The sequence below is a fragment of the Eptesicus fuscus genome, chromosome 1 (genome assembly GCF_027574615.1).
Source record: "Eptesicus fuscus isolate TK198812 chromosome 1, DD_ASM_mEF_20220401, whole genome shotgun sequence".
Lineage (NCBI taxonomy): Eukaryota > Metazoa > Chordata > Mammalia > Chiroptera > Vespertilionidae > Eptesicus > Eptesicus fuscus.
In genome coordinates this window covers 49,107,474-49,124,792 of record NC_072473.1, presented here as the reverse complement: position 1 = coordinate 49,124,792, position 17,319 = coordinate 49,107,474, and the positions used below count along the sequence as shown (strand labels likewise).

The window sequence follows — 17,319 nt, the reverse complement described above, 5'->3', positions numbered from 1 at the left end:
TATGCATTTTAAGTGTATTTAACAAAATAAAGCTACCCCCACATTCACAAAAATGCAGTGATGATATACTTTAACCTTATTTGGAAAGGATCTCAAATATCGAGAATTTAGGTCCTTAGTGAAGGTGAGGCTCCAGGCTAAGTGGCCCTCCTGGCCTCCCTTTGTGATAAATCCTAATCACTCTGCATCATTGGACTTTGGGTTACCTGTGATATAATGAAATATCTCTGAGATCTGATTCAGCTCTGGCATTCTACTTTTTTTAATGAGTATTACAAACACTAATGTAGATAAATAGACTTGACAAGAGGATGGCTTTTATATTTGTTGCCAATGTTTGCAATTTGAGCTAATAGAGAATATTAAGAGATATTTTCTTTTGAAAATGGTTATTTGTGATAATCTCAGTAAAAGTACAAAAATCAGCACATAAGCCATTTCAGTGTTAATTTGAAGTTGCCCTGGGGGAAACAGACTTTGCATTCAAGTTCCAGCTCTATCACTAATTTGCCGTGTGACCTTAAGAAAGTTCCACCTACTCTCTGGGCCTCAGTTTGTTCATCTATAACATGAGGGGACTAGATTAGCTAATCTCGAAATGTTCTTCCAACTGATTTTTTGAAGAGTGTCAATATGTTGCAGCAGTCAAGGACTTGGTTGAGGAGTCTCCTGTTAGCAGTGGGTGAGTAACACCTTTCTCCATCCACCCAAAGCTTGGCCACCTGCCTTACTGCAAGAATCTTGGTTCTTAAAATCACTAAAACAAAATGAGTGAGAGACAGAACAAACATACAGGACAAAGAAGTAGAAAGACAAATACCCTGAAAAAAAACTGACCAATTTTACTCATAATAAGAAAAAATGCAACTTAAACCTAAACTGAGATACCATCTTTTGGCAAATCCTAAGGTGTTACTGTATTCTCGGTTGATGAGACTTCGGGGCAGCAGGTACTCGAATACAGTGGTCACTAATCGGTGGTCCGTGGACCACTGGTGGTCCGTGAGGTCTGGAAGGTTGGCGACCATTGCTCTAATATATTGCTGGTGTTAATGCATACAGACCTAGAAGAGGGGGATATGGCAATATCTAACAAATCTGTATGTTGTTACCCTTTCACACAGCGATCCCAATTCTAGGCATTTACTTTGAAGACATCTCCACAAAACTACATATGCATGAGGTTCATCATTGCAGCATAATTCTTAATAGCAAAATATTGGAAACAACACAAACGTTTAATAATAGGGGACTAGTTAAGTAAATAATTCAAACAGTGTGGTCATAAAAAAGAATGGGGAAAAAATCTATTGACTTTGTTTATGTAGTGATATCCAGGATGTTTTTATAGTGACTTCCAGGATATGTTACAAATTTCCAGCATATAAAACAGACAGCAACAATAAGAAAAACCCAAGGTGTAAAACAGGATATATAATCTACCTTTCTTGTAAGAAAAAAGAGGGAAATAAGAATATAAACACATATTTCCTTACCCTTGTCAAAGGAAGCACAGTAAGGTAAATAAAAAAAACAACCTAATGACTTAGAATGCTAACATATTTACCACATGAACCAGCAACTCTGCTCCTAGGTATATACTGAAGAGAAATGAAAATATATGTTCACAAAAATATATATATATATATGTCCACACAGTATTCGTAGTAGCATGATTCATAGTTGCCCAAACATAAAAACAACTTAAATGAGACATCAACTGATGAATGTAAAAATAAAATGTGATGTAAACATACAGCCATGAGAAGGAATCAAGTACTGATATATAGACAAACCTTGAAAACATTATGTTAAGTGAAAGAAGCCAGACACAAAAGGACACATTGTATAATTCCATTTAAATGAAGTGTTCACAATGGACAAATCTATAGAGACAGAAAGTAGATTAGTGGTTGCCTAGGGCTGGGACCCGGAGACATGGGAGGAAATGGGGAGTGACACTAACAGTTATGGGTGTTTTGTTTTGTTTTTGAGTGGTGGAAATGTTCTAGAATTAGATAGTAGTGATGTTTACACAACTCTGAATATACTAAAAACATTGAATTGTACCCTTTTCCCTTTAAAATGGTGAATTTTGTGGTATGTGAAATACATCTTAATAAAGCTGTTATAAAAAACTAATTAAAATGTTTACTAAAGAAGACAGGTGGTAAATAGAGTGAAAAGGCTATGGATGAGTCCTCAAGTCCAACTTTTCTGTGGTTTAGACTTTTTTAAAATATACTTTTTTATTGATTTCAGAGAGGAAGGGAGAGGGAGAACGAGATAGAAACATCAATGATGAGAATCATTGATTGGCTCCCTCCTGCATGCCCCCTGCTGGGGATCAAGCCTGCAACCCAGACATGTGCCCTTAATTGTAATCGAACTCTGGAACGTTCAGTCCACAGGCCACTGGGCTGGTTTTGACTTTTGAGCCATGTTAATGTTTCATATAACCAAAAAGTAAAATTTAATCAAAATTTAGGGCATTACAAACCCTAAAATTAAACACAAAAAGCTAACAAATTTAAATGTTTATCAAATTTATAACAAAGACACGTCAAGAAAAGTGATTCCAACTAACATATCAAAACAGTCCTCTGACTCATTATTAATGATATATTCTAAAAACAGAACTGCAAAAAAAAAAAAAAAAAGTAAACATCAGCCAGTACATTCTTTAGTACTAGTAATATTATTATAATGTGAAACTTTTTGTTGTTGTTGTTGCTTGGGGTTTTTTTTTATTGTTTAAAGTATTATATATAGTAGTACATATATCTCCTTTTTTTCCCCATTGACCTTCCTCCAGCCTCCCCTACTCCCTGTCGCATGCCCTCATCCCACCCACCCAGTGTCTTGGGTCCATTGGTTGTGCTTATATGCATGCATAAAATTCCTTTGGTTGATCTCTTCCCCCCCCCTCCCCAACACGCCCCAGCCTTCCAGCTGTAATTTGATAGTCTGTTCGGTGCTTTACTGTCTCTGTATCTATCTTTTTGTTCATCAGGTTATAATGTTCTTTATTTTCCATAAGTGAGTGAGATCATGTGGTATTTTTCATTCAATGCCTGGCTTATTTCACTTAACATAATGGTCTCAAGATCCATCCATGCTGCTGCAAATGGTAAGAATTCCTTCTTTTTTATAGCAGAGTAGTATTCCATTGTGTAGATGTATCATAGTATTCTAATCCACTCATCTGCTGATAATAATTTAGGCTGTTTCCAAATTTTAGCTATGGTGAATTGTGCTGCTATGATCATAGGGGTGCATATATCCTTTCTGATTGGTGTTCCTAGTTTCTTGGGATATATTCCTAGAAGTGGGATCACTGGGTCAAATGGGAGTTCCAATTTTAGTGTTTTGAGGAAACTCCATACTCTTCTCCACAGTGGCTGCACCAGTCTGCATTTCCACCAGCAGTGCACAAGGATTCCTTTTTCTCCGCATCCTCGCCAGCACTTGTCATTTGTTGATTTGTTGATGATAGCCATTCTGACCGGTGTGAGATGGTACCGCATTGTCATTTTAATTTGCATCTTTTGGATAATTAGTGATTTTGAGCATGTTTTCATATGTCTCTTGGCATTCCTTCTGTCTTCTTTCGAAAATATTCTATTTAGGTCTGTTGCCCATATTTTTACTGGATCATTTATCTTCCTTTTATTAAGTTGTATAAGTTCCCTGTAGATGTTGGAGATTAAACCTTTATCAGTGATCACATTTGCAAATATGTTCTCCCATACAGTGAGCTTTCTTATTGTTTTGTTGATGGTTTCTTTTGCTGTGCAAAAGCTTTTTATTTTGATGTAGTACCATTTGCTTATTTTCTCTTTAGATTCCATTGCCCTAGGAGCGGTATCAGTGAAGAAATTGCTTCGGCATATGTCTGAGATTTCTCTGCCTGTGGATTCCCCTAGTATTTTTATGGTTTCCCGTCTTATGTTTAAGTCCTGTATCCATTTTGAGTTTATTTTTTTGTATGGTGTAAGTTGGTGATCTAGTTTCATTTTTTTCATGTATCTGTCCAATTTTCCCAACACCATTTATTAAAGAGACTGTCTTGACTCCATTGTATGTTCATGCCTCCTTTGTCAAATATTAATTGAGCATAGTGGTTTGGGTCGATTTCTGGGTTCTCTATTCTATTCCATTGGTCTATATGTCTGTTTTTGTTCCAGTACCAGGCTGTTTTGAGAACAGTGGCTTTGTAATACAGCTTGAAATCTGGTATTGAGATCCCTCCTACTTTGTTCTTCTTTCTTGGGATTGCTGTGGCTATTCAGGGTCTTTTTTTATTCCAGATGAATTTTTGGAGCATTTTCCTAGGTCTGTGAAATATGCCGTTGGTGTTTTAATGGGGATTGCATTGAATCTATAGATTGCTTTGGATAGTATGGACATTTTTAATGATGTTGATTCTACCAATCCATGAACATGGTATGTTCTTCCATCTGTTTATGTCTTTCTCTATCTCATTTTTCAATGTCCTCTAGTTTTCCAAGTACAGGTCTTTTACCTCCTTAGTTAACTTTATTCCTAGGTATCTTAATTTTTTTGGTATGATGGTAAATGGGATTGATTTTTTAGTCTCTCTTTCTATAAGTTCACTGTTGGTGTATAGAAAGGCCATAGATTTCTTGGCGTTAATTTTGTATCCTGCTACATTGCCGAATTCATTTCTTAAGTCTATTAATTTTTTGATGGAGTCTTTCGGGTTTTTTATGTACAGTATCATGTCATCTGCAAATAAGGATAGCTTTACTTCTTTTCCAATTTGGATGCCTTTTATTTATTCTTCTTGTCTGACCACAATGGCTAATATTTCCAGTACTATGTCAAACAGGAGTGGTGAGAGTGGGCATCCCTGTCTTGTTCCTGTTCTTACGGGAAATGGTTTTAATTTTTGCCCATTGAGTATGATGTTGGCTGTGGGTTTATCATATATGGCTTTTATTATGTTGAGGTATGATCCTTCTATTCCCACCTTGCTTAGAGTTTTTGTCAAGAAAGGGTGTTGGATTTTGTCAAATGCTTTTTCTTTGTCAATTGATATGACTATATGATTTTTATCTTTCCATTTGTTTATGTGATGTATCACGTTTATTGATTTTCGGATATTGTACCATCCTTGCATCCCTGGGATAAATCCTAATTGGTCATGGTGTATGATCTTTCTGATGTACTGCTGGAGCCGATTTGCTAGAGGATTTTGGCATCTATGTTCATGAGGGATATTGGCCTGTAATTCTCTTTCAATGTGTTGTCTTTATCTGGTTTTGTTAATAGGTGGATGTTGGCTTCATAGACAGAGCTTGGAAGTGTTCCTTCCTCTTTAATTTTCTGGAATACTCTGAGGAGGATAGGTTTTAATTCTTCCTTGAATGTTTGGTAAAACTCCCCTGTGAAGCCGTCTGGCTCTGGGCACGGGAATGCTCGCAGAGGATGGTCTGTTGACTGTCCCGCTGAATTGCCCTGGTGGGAAGGAGACAAAGGTGCCAGACTGCGCTGAGCCCCAGTTCCGACTACACTGAAACCCAGTTCCGGGCGAGAATCTGAGAATCCAGATTCATTGGGGGAGAGACTAGACTGTTTGGCAGTGGGCGAAACTCCAGGGCGCTTTTCTCTCAGAGGTGTTTGCAGGGAGTACAGAGGGACACTGAGACACAGGAACCTCATAGGGCGGGGCTGACGAGAAGCCAAGGCTGTAGGCTCCACCCCGAAACTCCGCCCCATCCAAGCTGAGCACAGAGGCTTTTACAATTTTGCAAGTCTAGTTGAATAAGGCTGTCTCCCGGCATAGACACAGCTGATCCTCACAGCCAATTGGACTGGAGGTCAAATCCTCCCAGTGTACCAACAGCAATCAAGGCTTAACAACACCAAGACTTTGCACTCAGCCCACAAAGGGGGGTATCAAGAGCAACCACCTAGGGATATTGGGGAAGCTGAGCTATAGGGAGGCAGCCAAAAGGTGAAGACACCGAAGCAGGTCACAAATAGAAGGGATGAAGGAAAGTAAACTAATGGACGACACAGTGTTCAGAACCACATTTATAAGGTTACTTAAGAATCTTCTGGAGGACCAAGATGGCGGCATAGGGCAGACGCCTGATTGTTGCCTACCACAACAATTTTGAAACTACAACTGGAAAACAGAGCAGACACCATCCAGAACAATGGCTGGAGGAATTGCTGAGAAGGAATTGACCGATGGGAGTTGGGATCGGGAAGACGAGGCCCTGCTGGGTCCCGGATCCAGGTGCACTCGCCCGGTGACTGGTCGCCGCTGCAGACCTGAGTACCGCCGCAGCGACCTCGGACCAGCCCGCCGCCATGCACTGGGTGCACCGGAGCTTCGCCGAGCCCGCTGCCCGGCGAGTTCCGTGGCAGCCGCCCCGGTGCTTTGAGAAAATGGCCGAAGGAATTACTAAGAGGGAATTGACCGACAGGAATTGGGATCAAGAAGACGAAGCCCCACTGGGTCCCGGGTCTGGGTGAGGCCACGCCCCTGGGTCCAGGCGAGGCCACACGCCCCTGGGTCCAGGTGAGGCCACGCGCCCCTGGGTCTGGGTGTAGCTGGATCCTGGGTCCGGGTGAGGCTGTGCGCCCCTGGATCTGGGTGAGGCTGGGTCCCCGGTCCGGGTGAGGCCGCGCCCCTGGGTTCAGGAGAGGCCACGTGCCCCTGGGTCGGGGTGAGGCTGGGTCCAAGGTCCAGGCGAGGCCGTGCACCCCTGGTTCCGGGTGAAGCTGGATCCTGGGTCCGGGTGAGGCCGCGCCCCTGGATCTGGGTGAGGCTGGGTCCTGGGTCCAGGTGAGGCCGTGCACCCCCAGGTCCGGGTGAGTCCGCGCGCCCCTGGGTCCAGGTGAAGCTGGGTCCCGGGTCCAGGTGAGGCCATGTGCCCCTGAATCTGGGTGAGGCTGGGTCCCGGGTCCGGGTGAGGCCGCACCCCTGGGTCCGGGTGAGGCCACGCACACCTGGGTCTGGGTGTAGCTGAATCCCTGGTCCGGGTGAGGCCGTGTGCCCCCGGATCCAGGCGAGGCCACGCGCCCCCAGGTCCGGGTAAAGCTGGATCCCGGGTCCAGGTGAGGCCGTGCGCCCCTGGATCCGGGTGAGGCTGGGTCCCGGGTCCGGGTGAGGCGGCGCCCCTGGGTCCAGGAGAGGCCACGCGCCCTGGGGTTTGGGTGAGGCCACACGCCCCTGGGTCCGGGTGAGGCTGGATCCAGGGACCGGGTGAGGCCGCGCACACCTGGGTCTGGGTGAGGCCACGCGCCCCGGGGCCTGGGTGATGCTGGGTCACAGGTCCGGGTGAGGTCGCGCACCCCTGAGTCTGGGTGAAGCTGCACCCCTGCGTCCGGGTGAGACCAAACCAGCGGGAGTCGGACCTGCATTACCACCATTTATCCACCATCCAGAGCTGAAAATTCAGTGCCGACATGTACACATAAGGAACTGGTGGACATTGAAATTGGGTCTCAAAAGAACTGTTGGTCCAGAAAAAAAACTTACTACAGACTGATTCATTTGCCTGTCAGCATAACTATTATTGCTCGTCTCACATTCGGTTCTTATAAGTATATTTCTAGTAACACATAATCTCACTAATCTAGGGGAAATGATGAACAACATAGACTGATGAACAAGAACAGACCCAGAAACAAGGAGGCATCGATCGGACTGTCGGGCCTCAGAGGGAGGGTAGTGGAGGGTGGGGGTAAGGGGGAGAGATCAACCAAAGGACTTGTGTGCATGCATACGAGCCTAGCCAGTTGGTTAAGGACAACAGGGGGGTGGGGGCATCCGTGGGGGGGTGTGGGATGGGAATGGGGGGATGAGGACAAATATGTGACACCTTAATCAATAAAGAAATTTAAAGAAAAAAAAAAGGAAGATAAATGATCCAATAAAAAAAAATGGTCAACAGACCTAAATAGAATTTTTTCGAAAGAAGAGAGAAGGAAGGTCAGGAGACATATGAAAACATGCTCAAGTCACTAATTATCCGAGAGATGCAAATCAAAAGGACAATGCAGTGCCATCTCACACCTGTCAGAATGGCTTTCATTAACAAATCAACAAACGATAAGTGTTGGTGAGGATGCAGAGCAAAAGGAACCCTCGTGCACTGCTGGTAGGAATGCAGACTGGTGCAGCCACTGTGGAGAACAGTATGGAGTTTCCTCAAAAAACTGAAAATGGAACTCCCAATTGACCCAGTAATCCCACTCCTAGGAATATATCCCAAGAAACTAGAAACACCAATCAGAAAGGATATATGCACCCCTATGTTCATAGCAGCACAATTTATAATAGCTAAGATTTGGAAACAGCCTAGTGTCCTTCAGCAGATGACTGGATAAGAAAAATATAGTACATCTACACAATGGAATACTATGCTGCCATAAAAAAGAAGGAATTCTTACCATTTGCAGCAACCTGGATGGAATTGGAGAACATTATACTAAGTGAATTAAGCCAGTCAATGAAAGAAAAATACCACATGATCTCACTCATTTAGGGATAGTAAAGAACATTATAAAGTGGTGAACAAAAAGATAGATACAGAGACAGTAAAGCATCAAACAGACTTTCAAAGTACAGGGGGAAAGTTTGGGAGAGGTGGGGGAGTTATGAAATCAAACGAAGGACTTGTATGCATGCATATAAGCATAAACAATGGACGCAAAACTCTGGGGGGGGAGGACATGTGTGGGTGTGGGGTGGGGGGGGTAATAGTAAGATATGTACACATATAATACCTCAATAAAAATATTAAAAAAAAAAAGAAGGTCAGATTACAGCAGAAAGGTTAGGGAGAGGTGGGGGAAATAAGAGATCAACAGAAGGACTTGAATGCATGCATATAAGAATAACCAACAAAGCAAAACGTTGAGGGGTGAGGGCATGTATGGGAATGGGGGGCCAATGGTAAGATATGTACACATATAATACCTTAATAAAAGAAAAAAAATAAAATAAATACAAATTTTATTATGTAAAGTAAAATAATGGTAATATTGAATTGAACAATGGTAATGTTTAATTGAGAATGCCAGTTCAAACTGATGATTTTAAAACAAAACAACAATAACTGTGAATCACTCTTGAAGTGATTCTACCCCAAAATGCAATAGATACACACAATACCCTGACATTTGTTTATAAATAACATTCCCTCCCCAAAAGTACCAAGGCTGCTTTGAGAAATGACTGATGCCAGCTCTGGGACAAGGGAAATACAAGGAGAGCCTTGGATAAAGTGTGCCTTAGTAGGCAAAGAACAGCTCAAACACTAATAAGTGTGTCATGTCACAAGAACACAGGGACCTGCTTGAAAAGGCTGTCACTGATTGCATCTGAGGGCAACCTGAACATCAAAAATAATAAATATTGTATTTGATTATAACCCTTGAATAAATAAAAAATTATGTGAAGTAGGTAGAATAAGGAAAGCTCTTTATTTAAGAAGAAAGCCAGCTAATAAATGTGAGAGGAATGATAGAATTAGAAAAAACTATTGCTTTGCAACCTCAGTGCCCTAGCTGTTTCAGGCATGGATGAAAATCATTGGGTGAAAGATTGTTCAGGAACAAGATAGTCATATAGTTTTAATGTACTACCCACATATTACTTACTAATTCCAAATGAAAAAAAAAAAGTATCTTTATAGTGAAGCTATCTGGCAAACACAACTTCAATTAATTGATCACAGTTAGCATCCCTGAGCTGCCATCTTGAGTCCCCCTGTATGTGAGCTTATTCTCAGCTAGTCTGCCCAAGACCCCCTGAGTGCCAACCCTAGTCCAGCTCACTGCCCCATTTCCTCTCCAACAAGATGAAAGAAACTATCCTGAACCAGGAGAAACTCGCCAAACTGCAGACACAAGTGTGCATTGGTGGGAAAGGAACTGCTCCTAGAAAGAAGAAAGTGGTTCACAGAACAGCTATAATAGCAGATGATAAAAACTTCAGTTCTCCTTAAAGAAGCTAGGGGTAAACAATACCTCTGGTATTGGAGAAGTAAATCAGTTCACAAACCAGGAAAGAGTGACCCACTTTAACAACCCTAAAGTTCAGGCATCTCTGGCAGCTAACACGTTCACCATTACAGGCCATGCTGAGAGAGCAGCTGACAGAAACGCTATCCAGCTTGGTGCAGACAGTCTGACTAGTTTAAGGAGACTGGTGAAGCTCTGCACAAAACAATCTGTAGATGGAAAAGCACCATTTGATACTGGAGAAGTTGATGATAATGAAGTTCCAGATCTTGTGGAGAATTTTGGTGAGGCTTCCAAGAATGAAGCAAACTGAATTCAGTCAACTTCTGAAGATTAATTTGAAGAAGTTACTGGGAGCTGCTATTTTATATTATGGTTGCTGTTTCACATTTTGTTTATGAGTCTGATAAAATGTAGATTTCTAATTTTTTTAAGCTCAGCCCCTTGAACACTGCAACTCTTTTCAGTTTTTGCTTATGCACAAATCATTCTTTGCAGCTAATTATGCTAAAGAAGCCTGGGAATAAAGTTTGAAACAACAACAAAAAATTTAACACTGCTAAAAATGTTACAAAATGACATTATGTGACTCCTAATGGGATACAGTAATAATACACAACATAAACTGAAATGTTTTTGCTAAAAACATTTAGCTCAAATCAAATTAGCCTTTTCAGTTTACAGGAAATACAGTGCATACATAAATACAGAGTGTTTGATATTCTATAAGACATTGGTTTGGACTTTAAAAAAAGTTGATGTTGAGTGTCTACAATTTGCAAATCATTAGCTTGGTGATATAGGGAGATAAAATATAAATAAGGGAGAATGGCTGCCCTTGACCTTGCAAATCATGATGGTTTTCTGATATCAGGCTGCTATTACTATGGAGTAGATATTATAATATATACTTTACATTATGACCTCATTTAATTCAAACACCTCTTAGAACTAAGTATAATTATTACCCCAATTTTTCAAATAAAGAATATCATAATAACTATATGAAAAGTGGTTATTAGACTTATTAGGATAATCATTTTACAAGGTATATGAATGTCTAATCACTATATTGTACATCTGAAACTAATATAATATTGTATGTCAACTATAACAACAATAAATTTAAAAAAGAAAAAAAAAGGTGATGTCCTGGAATGAGAATTAGGGGTACTGTTTTATACTAAGAGACTAAAGAAACAGAAACAAATGCAGGGTATGAACTTTGATTCTATCTAGATTTGGAAAACCCAAGTGAAAAATAATTTTTTGCATGACATTTGAGAAAATTTGTGTATGGAATAGATACTAGATTATAAGGAACTGTTGTAAATTTTCATAGGTGTGAAAGTGTTATTGTGGTTTTGTAGGCCAGCATGCTTGTTCTTTGGAGATGAATGCTGAGATACTTAATATACTAGTATACAGAGAGAAAGCAAAATGTTAAAATTAGTAGTAATGTTAATTCTTGAATCCAGGTATAGACAGTATGATTGCTCATAATACCATTCTTTCAAAGTTTTTGTATGTTTGAAAACCTTTGGAAAAAAAGTTGTAGGGAAAGACAAAAATAGGCTTACCTCCAATAGGGAAATTTACACAGAAAAAAACCCATGTACTTTTAAAATTCACATAATCATCCTGCCTGCCAACCACTGCATTCTCAACCTATATGCTAAATATATCAATACCTTTGTAATGTGTTCCCACTGCTAGCTCAATTTCTAGGCTAATAACAGGCAGATACAAACAGATCTTGGCAAATTTGGAGTTTCCTACTATCCAATTATCTTTAATTAATTTTTTTTTGTTGACTTCAGAGGGGAAAGGAGAGGGAGAGAGAGATAAAAACATCAATGATGACAGAGAATTATTGACTGGCTGCCTCCTGCATGCCCCCAACTGGGGATCAAGCCTACAATCTAAGCATGTTCCCTGACAGGAAGTGACTTGTGACCTCCTGGTTCATAGGTCGATGCTCAACCACTGAGTAACACTGGCCGAGCTATCCACTTATTTTTGCTTGGTATCTATAACTTTCATTAGTCAGATGTAGGAGAATGCTATGTATGGGTCACCTCCCCCACAATCTCACTACCTGTGGAATATTACAGTGGAAACAGCCCCAGACCTAATTCTGCCCTCATACAGGTATTTATCAGCAAACAGACACAAAACCAGTTGTATAATCTGTAAACTCAATGAAGTCCCAGCTCTTTTCTTTCAGATGCTCTTACTGCATCTTGTATGAAAGTTCCAATTGAGGCAGATGAGATATAACAATACAATTGGGAGCAGGCAATAAAATCCTATGATATAATCCCCAAATGCAAATCTCCTGTGTAATCTTAGGCCTGGGCTACCATTTTGAAGTGTGTGGGCTACTAAGTTTAATGGAGTCTTCTTATTTTTGTAATAACACTTCTGTTGTTTCAGAAGCAGCACCAGGCATTGTAGAGATTAGAAAATACAGAAAAAAAGTAAAAGCTTTCTATAACCAAGCGTACAAAAAAATCACTGCTATTAATATATTAGTACACATTTTTTATCTTTCTGTGAGTGTTCGTGTTTTTGTATACACCCTCCCCCCAACACACTTGCATTTTTTAAAAATATATATATATTTTTTATTGATTTCAGAGAGGAAGGAAGAGGGGGAGAGAGAAACATCAATGATGAGAGAAAATCCTTAATTGGCTGCCTCCTGTATTCCCCTTACTGGGGATCGAGCCCGAAACCCAGGCATGTGCCCTGACTGGGAATCAACCATGACTTCCGGTTCGTAGGTTGATGCTCAACCACTGAGCCACAAAGGCCGGGTTGCATTTTTTACCAAAATGAGATTATGGTATTCTGTAATTTACTTTTTATTTTATTTTAATTTTAATTGAATTTATTGGGGTGACATTGGTTCACAAAATCATACAGGTTTCAAGTGTACAACTCAACAAAACATCATCTACACACTGCCCATCACCCAAAGTCTTTTTTTGTCCCCATTTATCCCCCCTTTGCCACACACCTCTTTCCTTCTGGCTAACATCACACTGTTTGTCTGTGTCTATGTGTTATATATATACAGAGTGCCCCCCCCCAAATGTATACACACTTAATACCTGATAGCTCAATTTTTAAAATGAACTATATTTTAATAAGCACAGCCTTTATAATTATTAAAAGTGTGTGTATACATTTTTTGGGACACCCTAGATACATTTTTGGGGATGACACCCAACCAACTGAGCAACACCAGCCAGGGCTAGTCTTATTAGTTTTGTCTACTGTCTTCATTGTCATATTTTCAGTGTGTTCACTCATTTCATTTATTTCTTGTAAAACAGAGGCTTTGTTTAAAGCCTAAATGGATACAAGTTAACTATTTTTTTGGCTAGAACACATGATAATGTTGTGTATCTTATGCTGAATCACTCTGAAGATGCATAATATAGGTTGATCCACCTTACTGGTTTTAAGATTGACCATTGTTCTATTCTTCTGTCTATGCAAGTTTGGGAATGTCTATACAATAGTTCTAGTTAGTCCATATATCTTGACATATCTAAGAAATGATAAATCATTTTAACATCAATCATACTAATTAACAAAGCCACTGGTGTTGATTGGAGATGAAGTTAACTGACCTTAGTGTGGCTGCTCTAGCTTCTGATTAGTCTTTTATCTTTTTTTGTTTTGTTTTTTGTTCATCCTCATCCAAGGGCATTTTTTCCATTGCTTTTTAGAGAATGGAAGGGAGGGAGGGAGGTGGAGAGAGAATAGAAGGGAGGTAGGGAGGAGGAGGAGGAGGAGAGGAGGAAAAGAAAGAGGAGGAGGAGGAGAAGGAAGAGGGAGAGAGAGAGAGAGGGAGAGAGAGAGAGAGAGAGAGAGAGAGAGAGAGAGAGAGAGAGAGAAAGAGAGAGGGAGAGAGAGATCGATTGGTTGCCTCCAACATGCACCCCAACTGGTGGCACCATGGATCAAACAAGCAACCCAAGAACATGCCCTTGACCAGGAATTGAACCTGAGTCCCCTCAGTGTGATGCTCTAACCACTGAGTAACAGACCACGGCTGATTCATCTTTTAAATACTGATTAATCAACCCTAGAATATGTAATATGTCAACCTGTGCTGGGGTATGCATGAAAACCACCAAATACATATATCAAATTCAATCAATTCTAAGGGGCACTTTTCTTTTTCAAATTGTAACCCTAATTTAGGATTCATCTCAGAATCAATGGATCTTAAAATCACTGTTGTCAGGCAGCAGATGTAATTATCATAACCTCTGCTTGCATGAACTTGTTAATAGTTCATATTGTAGTCATTTTGGTTAAATTATGTTCATTTTTATTTTCTACTAGAGGCCCAGTGCATGAAAATTCATGCACTGGAGGGGGGTTCCTCAGCCTGGCCTGCCCACTCTCACAGTCCAGGAGCCCGCAGGGGCAGGAGGTGACCCGGCGATCAGGGGAAGGCAATGCCCCATCACACCTCTGCTGCTGCCACTGCCGGCAGCGCAAGCCTCGACTGGCCCTGGTTACCTGAGCATTGGGCGACCATGGGTAGCTGGGCAGCTGCCATCAGAGGCTTGCCTGTGTCTTGGGCCGGCCCTGGGCAGCTGGGGGGCTGAGGGGACTGGGGGACTCCAGAGGCAGGTGTGCAGAACGGCTGGACCCACCTGGGAGCTGAGGGGACTGGGCGCCACCATCTTTGAGGGCATGGCAGTCAATTAGCATATTCCCTCCTTATTGGCTGTGGATGCTGCCCTCTTTGAGGGCGGGACAGTCCATTAATATATTCTCTCCTTATTGGCTGTGGGTGCCGCCATATTTGAGGGTGGGGCAGTCAATTAGCATATTCCCTCCTTATTGGCTGTGGGCGCCACCATCTTTGAGGGTGGGACAGTCAATTAGCATAGTCCCTCCTTATTGGCTGTGGGCACCACCATCTTTGAGGGCAGGACAGTCAATTAGCATATTCCCTCCTTATTGGCTGTGAGTGCTGCCATCTTTGTGATGGTGTGAGTGTCAATTAGCATATTCCTTCTTTATTAGATAGGGTTTAAATCAAAATGTAATATTTTCTATTCAAAATATTATATAGTGATTTGACAATAAAATGATTTTTCTTTCTTAGTGATACATGAAATAATGGTGTGGTGAAATTCAGGACATTGCACTTTGTGTTGAAGTATTTAAAGTAAATTATATATATCACACCAGTAGAGGAAACCAAAGCTGTCTGTCCTTAAGAGCACCATCTTCAGGGATGGGGACTGCTCACACTGTGATAGATACACGGTTACCCTCCATTAGTATCTTTTCCTTTTAAAAAATGTTTTATTATGCAATATTTGAAGTATATACAAAATAGATGGAATAGTCTAAGGAACTCTCTCATTTTATAAATCTTTCATTTTTCAGTTAGTTGACATACAATATTATATTGTTTCAGGTGTACAACATAGTGATTAGACATTTATATAACTTATGACACGATCACCCTGATAAGTCTTGTACCCACCTAGCACCATACATAGTTATTATCTATATTCCCTATGCTGGACTTTGCATCCTCATAACTATTGTTATAACTGGAGATTTGTATATCTTAATCCCTTCCCTTTTTTTCACAAAAAATACACCAAATAAAAATGAACAAACAAAACAGAAACAAACTCATAGATACAGATAATATCTTGATGATTGTCAGGTGGGAGGGGGATTGAGGATATGGGTGAAAGAATCTAAGGAACTCTTCAGATGCCCCTCACTCAGCTTCAACAATTATCAATATGTGGCCAATCTTGTTTCATCTGTGCTCCTACCTACTTCTCTTACTACATTATTTTGAAGCAAATCCAAAGCATCATATTATTTCTTTCATTAATATTTCAGTATGCATATAGAAAAAATGAAAAAAAGTACAGATAAACACAATACAATTGTTACATCTAAAAATTTTGTTTTTATAAATTAAATTTATTATAATAATTTAATATCAAATACTCTATGTTCAAATTTCCAGTATTTATAAATATATCATATTTTTTCTTTTTTTCAATTTAGTTTTTAAAAAATATGTTTTTATTGATTTTAGACAGAGGAAGGGAGAGGGATAGAGAGATAAAAACATTGATGACAGTAACATCAATTGGCTGCCTACAGGGGATTGAGCCTGCAACCCAGGTATGTGCCCTGACAAAGGAATCAACCGGTAACCTGTTGGGTTGAGGCTAAACCAATGAGCAACACTGGCTGGGCTAATTTAATTTTTTCATCCCCATTTATTCCCTCTATGTCTTCTTCCACCGCCACACAGCCCTACACCCCCGCCGCCATCACCACACTGTTGTCCATGTCTGTGAATTGAGCTCTATGGACTCCATCACGGCTACTCAGTTCTTCCTTTGTAGTATAAAACTAGTCATTGTTAAAATGTGAATGAATGGACATAGTTGTGCTCCAGTAGTAAAATTTTATTTAAAAAAATAAAAGTTGAAAGTTTGGATTTCGCCTAAAAGTCTTAGTCTGGTGATTCCCTGATCTATAGCAGTAGTCCTCAAACTTGTGTGTGTGTGTCAGAATCACTTGTATGGCTTATAATAAATAACACAGAGGCCAAGGCTTGATGGCTTCTATGTTTTTACCATGTTCCAAGTTTACAAATTTTCCCTTTATCTCATTCTTTTTTCTTATAATTTTTGTGCTAAAGAAAATAGGTCATTTTTCTTTCAAAGTTTACCATAGTTGGATCAAGAGACTTGCTTTGATTCTGGTTGCTTTTTATTTGTTTTTCAGGGGGTTGTTGTTGTTATTGTATGTAGAGTGGGGAGGAAAAGCATACTTAATAGATGGATCTGTACTCTTCCAACAGTAGACACATAATGTGTGGCTGTTTTTACCCATCATTATTTCCAAAAGAACAACTCAGAGTCAATGAAAGGCAGAGCTGGAAGGCCCTTTATAGCACCTAAAAACCTTATTTTACAGATGAGGGAACATATACCGAGGGATGGAAAAAGAGGCCAAACATCACACCACATAATAGTGATGGCATTAGTTTTATTTATTTATTTATTTATTTATTTATTTATTTATTTATTTATTTATTATTGAGGTATTATATGTGTACATATCTTACCATTACCCCCCCACCCCACACCCACACATGCCCTCCCCCCCCAGAGTTTTGCATCCATTGTTTATGCTTATATGCATGCATACAAGTCCTTCGTTTGATTTCATAACTCCCCCACCTCTCCCTAACTTTCCCCCTGTAATTTGAAAGTCTGTTTGATGCTTTACTGTCTC

General features: G+C 40.3%; 1 protein-coding gene and 1 pseudogene across 1 annotated transcript in view; both read left to right on the top strand.

The window, feature by feature from the left end:
* The window catches only part of OPHN1 (oligophrenin 1), a 625,127-nt gene that overhangs the window by 463,974 nt on the left and 143,834 nt on the right, over positions 1-17,319 (top strand). The window lies entirely within an intron of this gene.
* Positions 9,843-10,328, top strand: LOC129149154 (transcription factor BTF3-like; annotated as a pseudogene).